This window comes from Tachypleus tridentatus, chromosome 12 (genome assembly GCF_004210375.1).
Source record: "Tachypleus tridentatus isolate NWPU-2018 chromosome 12, ASM421037v1, whole genome shotgun sequence".
NCBI lineage: Eukaryota > Metazoa > Arthropoda > Merostomata > Xiphosura > Limulidae > Tachypleus > Tachypleus tridentatus.
Genome location: NC_134836.1, coordinates 129,849,820 through 129,860,697, shown reverse-complemented (window position 1 = coordinate 129,860,697; position 10,878 = coordinate 129,849,820). Strand labels below are relative to the sequence as shown.

At 35.0% G+C, this 10,878-nt stretch overlaps 1 protein-coding gene across 5 annotated transcripts in view; it reads left to right on the top strand.

The window, feature by feature from the left end:
• Window positions 1-6,362: 6,362 nt before the first annotated feature.
• LOC143234680 (dnaJ homolog subfamily B member 6-like) overlaps window positions 6,363-10,878 on the top strand; it is a 72,288-nt gene continuing 67,772 nt past the window's right edge. Inside the window, exon 1 of one of the 5 annotated variants that reach the window (XM_076472234.1) lies at window positions 6,363-6,563. The gene's annotated coding sequence lies outside the window, so the exon portion shown is untranslated. Of the gene's footprint in view, window positions 6,564-6,657; window positions 6,680-10,878 lie in introns of those variants that run through there. The other 4 variants (XM_076472228.1, XM_076472227.1, XM_076472235.1 and 1 more) reach the window with 4 other exon arrangements.

Below are 10,878 nucleotides of genomic sequence, written 5' to 3'. Positions count from 1 at the left end.
CAACCTCGTTTTTCTTTTCACTCTCTTGTTATGAAGAAAACTTATGACTCCAGTAGAAAATAATGGGTATCGAGACAGTAACAGGTTCTTAAACACAAGGCTGACATAGGCAAAACCAACCACTACCTTTGACAGTTAGTCTCTGCCAATGATTTCATTGTATTTTCTTATCAACTTTCGTCTAGTTACAGATCTAGGATTAACTTTCAGCACGATTTACAATTTTTTTACAAGAGAGTGCTACTTTCATCCTCTTATTAGTACACTTAGATCCTTTAATACTGTACCTCGCAACGAAATGATATTAAGAAATTTATTCAGTTTGAGCCTAATGAAAGTAGTTCAATCTAAATGACTGTTTGTTTTTTTTTTTTTGAATTTTGCACAAAGCTACTCGAGGACTGTCTGTGCTCGCCATCCCTAATTTAGTAGTGTTAGACTAGAGAGTGGGAGCTAGTCATCACCACCCATCGCCAACTCTTGAGCTACTCTTTTACCAACGAATAGTGGGATTGACAATCAAATTATAACACCTCAACGGCTGAAAGGGCGACCATGTTTGGCGTGATAAAGATGCGAACCCACTACCCTCAGATTACGAGTCGCACGCCTTAACACGCGTGACCATCTACATGACTGAAAATATTCTATCTCAATATCATAAAACAAAAAATGGGTACACTGGTCCGTGTGTGTGTGTTTATGATATATAAGCTATTGTTTGTGTGTATTTTTTATAGCAAAGTTACATCGAGCTATCTGCTGTGTCAATCTAGGGAAATCAAACCCCTAATTTTACCATTGTAAACCTGAAGACTTACTGTTGTCCCTATTAATTTGATTTGCATTGTTAACTTCACCAACTCACAAGTATTTCGACTCTCTCCAATTGAAATATACTTTGTTCTACTCTTAAAGAGAAACGACAGATAACTCTATGTCCTCTCTCTCAGTCATGGTATAAGTATCTTGTTATTTTCATTTCTTCCATGAAACTTCGCTGCCTGATGAATAATTATAATTCACCATTGAAACTTTTTTCCCAAAATTAATGAAAACAACAGGTGCAGTATATAATACCTTCTATAAACTGTCAATTGCAGCTCGATTTTTATCTCAGGTACCACAAAGGAAATAAACACTGACGAGATTTGGACAAACAAAGAGATCTTAAACAAAAGTCTAACCAGCCAGGATTGATATTAGTGCTATTAATGCTGTGTCTCATTACACACTCAGGGTAAACATAAATTTTTTTCTGTCCATTTTATCCATGTACTACTCAGGTGCAGGAATGAACATTAAGAGAGTATAGGGAAGCATCCTCTGTATGGTTCTCACTACCCAGCTATGTCGTGAGAATGAACATTAAGAGAGAAAGCATCCTCTGTATGGTTCTCACTACCAAGCTATGTCGTGAAGTGATTCTTTTGAAATGTTGCATGATATATTACATCATAAAATTTACGCATTGGCTCAGAAGACAGGGATCACAATGATATTTCAGTCACTTATGTTTCATTTAAATTATATTAAGAATATCAATGGCAACTTAAGAATGTGTTGCTTACATTACTAGGTGAAATACAAACTGACAACTCAAAAGCAAAGGTAACAAAACTATTTTATTTTAGGTGAAATACAAACTGACAACTCAAAAGCAAAGGTAAGAAAACTATTTTATTTTAGGTGAAATACAAACTGACAGCTCAAAAGCAAAGGTCACAAAACTATTTTATTTTAGGTGAAATACAAACTGACAGCTCAAAAGCAAAGGTCACAAAACTATTTTATTTGAGTTATCTAATTTCTAGTAGCTACCACCTTCAGTAGTTTTAAGTTTTAATATACTATGAATTACATTTAGTCTTAACATCAGATGATACAATGCATATAGCGTATTTCATGTCAGCACTTGCGGAATTGGAAATCAAAGATTTAAAAACTATTTTAGTCTGTAATTCATATAATTTCCAGACAACATTATCTGATAGCTTAGAAAAAAGAGTATGTTATTTCATTTCAACCATTGGTAGCTAGGTCTAGTGACTATGTTGGCTCTGACGATTTAATAGTAACTTCACAATAAAATTCATACTTTGTATTTTCAAATACCACCTGATAACTCGGAAAGAAGGGTCGTGACAATTTTTAGTCAACAATGTTTTGATTACCCGACCATCCTAACTGGTGGTGATCAACCAGTCCCACCCAACCTAATCAGGAAGTCAACTGTCAGACTGTCTTTCTCATCCAAATGCAGTGGCCCTTCATTTGGTCCATTGTAGATAATCATATATGTGCTTTCATCTCTTTCTCCCTCATTGGATGTATTGGAATGACTCAAAACAGCATCCTTGACATCTTCTGATTTGTTGGTCTCTACCTAAGATTCCTGATCAAGCCCGTTTATGATAGGTTTGTTTGTAATATATAGATTTAGCTCACCATTGTATTTCAATGCTTTAGCACACATCGCGTCTTCTGTTACTCCTAAGCCAATAGACAAGTCTACTATAAATATGTGGAATGAACTAGGTTAGTCTGATGCAAAACTGTTTTCACACTGCTCTGTGTACCACAATCAAATTCAATTTCCACACTAGGATATCCACTCCTGTACTGTATTGTATTGCTTTTCATGTGTCCATGTCCAGCAGATAAAATGTCAAAGCCAAAAGAACTATTCGGTTAAATTTACAACTAGCATCTTTTCTACTGCCATTTCCAAAATCATCTGAGACAAGATTTGGAAGGTCAGTCCAGTTCCAAAATCATCTGAGACAAGATTTGGAAGGTCAGTCGAGTTCCAAAATCATCTGAGACAAAATTTGGAAGGGTCCAGTGAGACAAGATTTGGAAGGTCAGTGGAACTTCTCGTTCCTTTCCTTTCTTGCTTTCTAGTTGCCATGAAGTCGCCAATGTATAAAACTTTACTGACACTCTCGGTAAGAGCTTTTCTCGTGCATCCAAGACTTCTGTTTCTTCCCCCGCCTTCTTGACCATCAAGTCAAGAGTACAGCAATTGCCTCTTTTTTATGTGGAGGGGTGATCGTCTCTACGACTATATTCGCCATTTTTCTCTGGTAGAGCTCAAACTTATTCTTCCTCAGTCTGGCAATGCATTGATCGGGCCTGATAATGTTTACTACGAGATGCTGCATCACCTCTCTTCTACCTCTTTTGCTATTCTTCTGGTCGTTTCAATTGGATCTATCAAAAGAATGTTTATCCTGATGCTTAGCACTGGGCTATTGTCCTCCCTTTATCTAACCCAAGATTCCTTCTAATTATCGTGCAATTGCTTTGACGACCTGTTTCTATAGGGTTTTAGAAGATGGTTAATTCTCATCATATTTGATTTCTCGAATTTAGTATACATGCCAGTATTGCTAAGTGAAGTATTTGTATTTGGTATACATACCACTACTGCTAAATGATGCACTACTATTTGGTACATATACCAATATTTTTGAGTGATGTACTAGTATTTGTGTATACATACCATTATTGTTGAGTCATGTACTAATATTTGTGTGTTGTTGAGTGACGTACTAGTATTTATGTATGCACGCCAATATTGTTGAGTGGTGTAATAGTATTTATTTAATGCTTGTCTTGTTGGATTTCTCCAATCAAACAACCTACACTTGTCTATCTTGTATGGGTTCTGTCAATAGCACTCCACCATTGTCCACCTGATCCGACTTGAAACGACGGTCATGGAAGCCTTTCTCAAGAAGGACTATCTTGTATCCTTGTTCTTTGACCTTGAGAAGGCTTATAACACTACGTGAAGGTACCGCATTCTGGAGGACCTTTACTCCTGTGGGTTGCGTAACGACTTCAACATCTCATGTCGACCATCAACATGCGATTTATTGAGCGACAGTTTCAGACTTCCTTCAATCGCTTCTTGAAATGCTGTGTTTTCATTCATCAATGGGATATGTTCTTTTGGAATAGATGATTTGCCAATCTTCCTTTTAGCACAGATAGCCCTCGAGTAGCTTTGTGCGAAATTCAAAAACAAAAACAAACAAACAAATACACTGCAAAATTAAGAACGGCTGGTGCAAATAGTTCTCGTGTAGCTTTGCGCAAAATCCAAAACAAACCAAGACCAAACGACAGTTTTAAATTTTTTTCCACGGGTTTACCCCTGACACTGTCCATCTTTCTTACCACTCTTCTAAAGTATGTTGTTTTTTTTTAGTTTTACCTAATTCATTTTCACATTTGACAACAATTTTACTTTTTTTGCAAGTTGTTTCGTTGATAGCCCAGTTGCTGTGCACAAATAAACAGTAACAACAGTTTTTGCTGTATGTTTGATAACTGATCTAACAGATCTCAACCACTATTTACTTGTATCAGGAACTCGTGAGTTTATCTTCCATATTTAAAAAATGTTAGGATCTGGATAATTGGTTTTTAAGAGCTTGTACTCAAATCTTCCTTTATCAGATTTTAACATATATTTAGCTCAGATTTTTCATAAAATTTTACCAGATTTTAATTTGTTTTTATGTACTATCATCACTCAAAGCTCTCGCCTTAAAATGCGTGTGGAACTTTGGGTATATATTATTTAGTTTAATCTGTGTTATCTTGTTTTAGGGTGAATGTTAAAGGCCGCCTATAATGTTCACTGTAGTTAAGATTAAGATGCCGTCTCTTTAACTTAATTTAAGGTGAAATCATAAGATTATCACCAGTGAATTAGGTTTAGTTAGATCTGCCATACACTAACGAATTGTAATGTTATTATTGGTAAATTAACTCATAATATTTTTATAAATTTATTTTCTTTATTATTTAGTGAATGCATTTGAAGTGTCAATGGAATTCAAGGTGTGGTCTTTAAATTTAATGACTTGAGTGTTTCGTTATGTAGTTAACGAGGCCTAAAGTAAGGATAACATAACTTGATATATTGATTTTTTTCTAAGTGATTCTCTTTCACAATTGAATTCACTGGAGGATGGGAGGATAGACAGACCTTCAAAAGCATTTTTATTCTAATAAAGTCTTTGTTTGCTCCCGCCAGAGCTATGTATCAACATATACGATTTTTGCCTTCTGCTTGTTACACCAGTGTACTTTCTGATGTTGTTTTTTGTATTAGAAGTTAATAAGCATCTACATTCTGTGAAACTCTGTTGGTGGTTATGTTATTTTTGTCGCATCCGTCAGGAAACACACCCATATATGAACTTCGCGGATATCCTGTTTTATAAGCCTGACAAAGCCAGGTGGTTAGGGCGCGTGACTCTCAATCCGAAGGTCGCGGGTTCGACTCGCTGTCCCGTCAAATATGCTCGCCATTTCAGTCTTGACGGTATTATAGTGTATGGTCAATCTCACTATTCATTGGTAAAATAGTAACCCAAGAGTTATCAGTGGGTTCCGTCTTTCTAATATCTCACTGCTAAATTTGGGGTAACTAGCGCAGGTAGCTCTTGTGTGGCTATGCGTGAAATTCAAAATTGAACCTGCTTTATAGGTCTAGACGTCTCTGCTTTACCGTAAAATATTACAATTTTAGTTTGTGTGAAGAGGTACTCCCGCCAATACTATACAATATAAACATACAAAGTTCGTATAATTTTTAATAATGTCTGAATCATAATAAAGATAACTATATTTAATTTTACCATTCTCTCTTTTCTCCTATAGAAGAAAGGTCTACCTTTCGAAAGCGCACGACTTATAGGTTACTGTATCTTTGTGAAAATTTTATTTCTTGGACCTAAGTGATTTTCTAACATCTTGAATATTTTAAATTTTATTTACTGTAGACCACTATTGTTGACCACATGTTGTACTTTAATAAAAACGACACACAAGCGACTACACCTTTTAAATAAAGTATCATAGCTACAAAAAATTGTACCAGACAACTGTGATATAATATTACCCTAAAGACATAAAGATAATTAAGTGTCATCTGTACATGTTGGGCTTAGTGTTTATCATAACGATTTGATTAATTGATATTTTTGTTTTTTTCTTCTACCGGTAAGTCAGCAATAGGTTCATGAACTTATAACACTATAATTAAAGGTTCATTTACGCGACTTGAACAGGACGTAGTTGGTCTTTTTTTTTTTTTTTTTCGCTAAACTAAACAAACAATCTAGCAGAATTTTTGCTCCGCAGTGGCGATATGTCTGTGAAGTTACAACGCTAGAAACCGGGTTTCACTACCCTTGGTGGTTAGAGTACAAATAGCCTATAGTGTAGCTTTGTGCTTAACTTCAAACAAATAAACAATCAGAATTTATTTTTGGTCAAGAAATAGAAAATATTAATTTATGCTTTTTCATTATCACTTAAGAGGGCGCTGAATTTCCAATTCTAATTTTCGTTGTCTACTCCACCAAAAGAAGGATGAGTGGTTGTTTCATTACACCACGTAGAGGGGTCGAGTATGCAGGTGTTATAATTCAGACAAGTTTTCATGTACCATTTATATTTAAAAACCAACTGAAAACTATCGTAACATTATAGTCAATTTTAAGTTTTAATTGATGAGGAGGATATAAGAAAACCAAGTCGAGGTAAGAGGAAACTTGAGGACAAAGGACTAGTAATAATATTATATTTAACGTATGCTTGTTTTATGATATACCGAACTATTAATATTAATTCGGGTGATCCTAAATAAACTGTATAGGTGAGTATTAAAATATGTAATGTTAGATCTGTAAAAATATTGATTATATTTTAATTGCATTAACAAAATCGACGAATTCAATAGCTGTATACTTCATTTAACCCCTCGGTAGTGATGTAATTTTCCTGATTCAGGGAACCACATTTGTTCGCAGAAATGACTGTTAAACCAAAGAGATCCTTGTACGTTAAGTAATACAGGTTATATAGCCGAGTAATATTAGTAACCAAGGTCGTCAAATGCCTCTCACTCACTATATACTTGAATCGCTTACTATGCATACGTTAAACTGTGACGATTGTTAATTTGGAAATTGACGTACTATTTTACAAACAACCTATGTGTATTAATTACGTATATAGAATATATAAACATAAGGATAGAAATTTAAATTGTAGTATGGATTTTGATGTCATTCTCTCGCCTTTGTATATTTAATTTCGAACGACATAATTGTAGTTCCAAGCGCGTAAGGCGCGCGACTCGTAATCCGAGGGTCGCGGGTTCGCGCCCGCGTCGCGCCAACCATGCTCGCCCTCCCAGCCGTGGGGGCGTTATAATGTGACGGTTAATCCCACTATTCGTTGGTAAGAGTAGCCCAAGAGTTGTCGGTGGGTGGTGATGACTAGCTGCCTTCCCTCTAGTCTTACACTACTAAATTATGGACGGCTAGCACAGATAGCCCTCGAGTAGCTTTGTGCGAAATTCCAAAAAACAAACAAACAATAATTGTAGTTACATATTCATATTTTAGTAGCGTCATAAGTGTCTGTTTCTCTGTGTATGAGAAAATGATGTACCTGTGTTAAGTTGTACATGTCTGTTATTGTAGTTTTATTATTGTTTTATTGCCAGACACTTCTGCGTTTTAAATGTATACAAAAGGTGATATTATAGTGATAGTAATATCCACATAATGGCTTTCTCAGATTGGCCGTGTAATATCATCTCTCCTTACGTTTTCATTGTCAGATACTACCCTTATAATTGTAGTTAGTGGTTGTTTGGAACATTAAAAGTGCCTTTCTCAAATAATATCAAGTAAAATAAGACAGTGAGGACTAATTTATAACTTCAACGGTACGATGTCTTCTTATAGGCGACGAATTTTGGATGACGTTTTCATATTGGAAAATAACGCTATCAAAATTAGATTTACCTACAACTAACCATGTTTGTCCTCTAGTGTGTTGCATTTTACTGCGAGTAACCATGATGTTTATCCTCTAGTGTAAGGAGTACATTAATAATATATTTTGTGTATTTGAAGACAGAATTTACTAAAAAATACTTCATGACAATTCTAAAAATTTGTACACAGTTTGTATAAACAATGATAATATCTTGGGGGATTAGAACAGTTTCGAACTTAGGAATTATTTAAGATTTTTACTGTAACGTATTTTTAGTCACTTTCCATGTTTGATTTTCACAGTCAGACTAACTTTTATTATTTTTCATGTTGTATATCATGGTTATGATAAGGTTCTAATTTGCTAGACAAAAAAAAATGAATGGTTACTGTAGATCTCAAAATATTTTCATATCTAGGAACCAACCCCCACACTCTTGAGCCAATTGTGCCTAATCTAACTTAGTTACTGTTTGTATTGAGACTACACTTGTGCTTCGATTATCCACGGATGTTTCTTTCCTTAGATCTTTTCAAAGTAATTCTACGCAATAATTTACATGTTCTGGTTAAATTGTTGCTCAGAAATCAATTTTGGTTGCAAAAGGCCAGGTGTTGTATAATATCCTTGATTTTCGCATACAGGTTTAGGCGTGTGTTCAAGCCTAGATATGCTTTTAGTTTTAGCTGTTAAGACAGGAATACAAAACATTTGAAGCTTGGTTAACTTTATTTGATCAGTGATTTAAAATAGTATACAACAACACATTTCGTACAGCTTCAGTTGTCCGCTGCTGCACCACGGACAACCTTTACCCATGGATACATGTTCAGGCTGCTCTGGAGTGCCGTCCACTTGTACATTATCCACTTCCCCGCATGTTACTAATATCTTCAGTGCGTTTTAACAAAGGCTTTTTGTTGTAATTCCGAAACATAAATTTGTGCTAATTTTTAACGTATTTTCCACAGGCGTTGATAAGGTGTGAATGTACTTCTATATCTATAGCTGAAATAATTCTGAAATTTTGGAGCTATTTATGTGAACGTTAGTTATTAAATTGGAACTAAAACTGGAACGAGCAACCAAAACGGGAAGTATTGTAGTAGGGAACTGGACTCGTATGGGCTGATTAACTAACAGATCGACACTTGGCTTTTCTATGACAACTTTAATAATTTTTTCATGATATGATTAAACGACAATAAAAACATTGTAATTTAAAACAAGGAACTTAAATATACTTTAAAGTATTATATCAGTTAAATAATCAAATACCTACTGAGATACACTAGTGAGTCGATTATCTAGTTTCTGTTATCCGCTTCTTTTTTGCTTTCTTCGGACCAGCACGGATAATCGAAGCATCATGATATATTTATTTACTTTCGCAGTAAGGAGTGCATGCTAATGATCACATCATTTCAACAACAGCTTGATAGTATTGCCTGAACTAATTGCCTTTGGTCCCATTAGTCTAAACACACGCACTGATTGGTTGAATTAGGAGAAAGAAGTAACCGCAGTGCTGCTGGATCCACCATTAAAATACTAGGAACAAAAGTTGAAACTAGACGTATCTACCAATAAAATTATTTTAATTTGGCGAATTTTTCACCATACTTGTATTTTATCCTAGGTGGGAAAAGTTGCTTCCTTTACATTAAAAAAAAAAAAAGTTTCTCCCCATGGACCCAATGAACTTTCATATCAACTTTCGTGAACATTTCTTCTATAGGCTGTGAGGCCCGGCATGGCCAGGTAGGTTAAGGCGTGCGACTCGTAATCTGAGGGTCGCGGGTTCGCATCCCCGTCGCACCAAACATGTTCGCCTTTTCAGCTGTGGTGGCGTTATAATGTGACGGCTAGCGCAAATAGTCCTCGTGCAGCTTTGCGCGAAATTCAAAAAAAAAAAAAAAACCAAACAATTCACAGGTTGTGAGGTAATGGTAAAAAACGCCCGTAAAACATCTGTATGTAAACCCGTAGGGACCTAAATAACTTCCTTACTGTTATATAGATAAGTAGTTACATAGATATATAACATACAGTTCTATTATAATTGTATAGATAAGTAGTTACATGGACATATAACATCCAGTTCTATTAATTATATAGATTTTGAACTTTGGAATTTCCTTACTCGCGCAATGTTTTTATTATAGTAACATGCCTCATCAAATGTAACTTCTAACAATGATTTGAAAATTATGGTACGGTAAGGCGTATTAAACTGTGTATTGTAACAATGCTTAAATACACGAAGTAGCGAAAAATGGCGAACCAATAGGCCTAAAGTATGAGGCATAAATAACGTTAATCGCAGATGTTTCTCTTGACTTGATTATTGTGGATTCAAATTCAGACTGAGTAAAAATAGCAACTCAGGTTGGTTTGTTTTTTCAGATATAAAATGCTAATTTTTAAGCGACTCTGATTTTGAATACTGATTAAGACGAACGTAGGGTGGGGCGGTTAAGCCTATTCTTATACATTTTCGGTTTACTGGATATTTTAATATTCCTTAAAGTGGCCTAATAATTATGACATATCCAGAAACAAAGATTATATATAAAAATCGTACAGAAAATTCAAGTCAAAGAAAAAGAATACAATGGTAATAAAACCTAGGAAGACGTTAATTTGACACAGCGTTTCTTTTGGTAATATATGTGTGACGTATTTTGCGTTTAGTGCGCTCGAATCGCAATGTGTAAGTTGTGGGTTTGAATTCTATTATCTAATGTGCTTACCCTTTCAGCCATGGGGGTTTTGTTAATCAATAGTCAGTCCCACTGTTGGTTGGTAAAAAGTTAAGGTAGGTGGGATATTTATTATACTAGAGGCATTTCTTCTAGTTCGGTGATTCTCGCTCTGTTTTCCAAGGAACCCTGGGCTTCCGTACGATTTATCCAGGAGTGTTGCGAGAAAATTTTCTGTCGTATAATTAATGTAAAGGAACATACCGTATAGAAGTGATGTTTATTTAATATATAAATGTAAAAAAAAAAAAAAAAAAAACGGTAACTAAAATTTGTATTTGATTAATTGTTGTCCAAATATAAT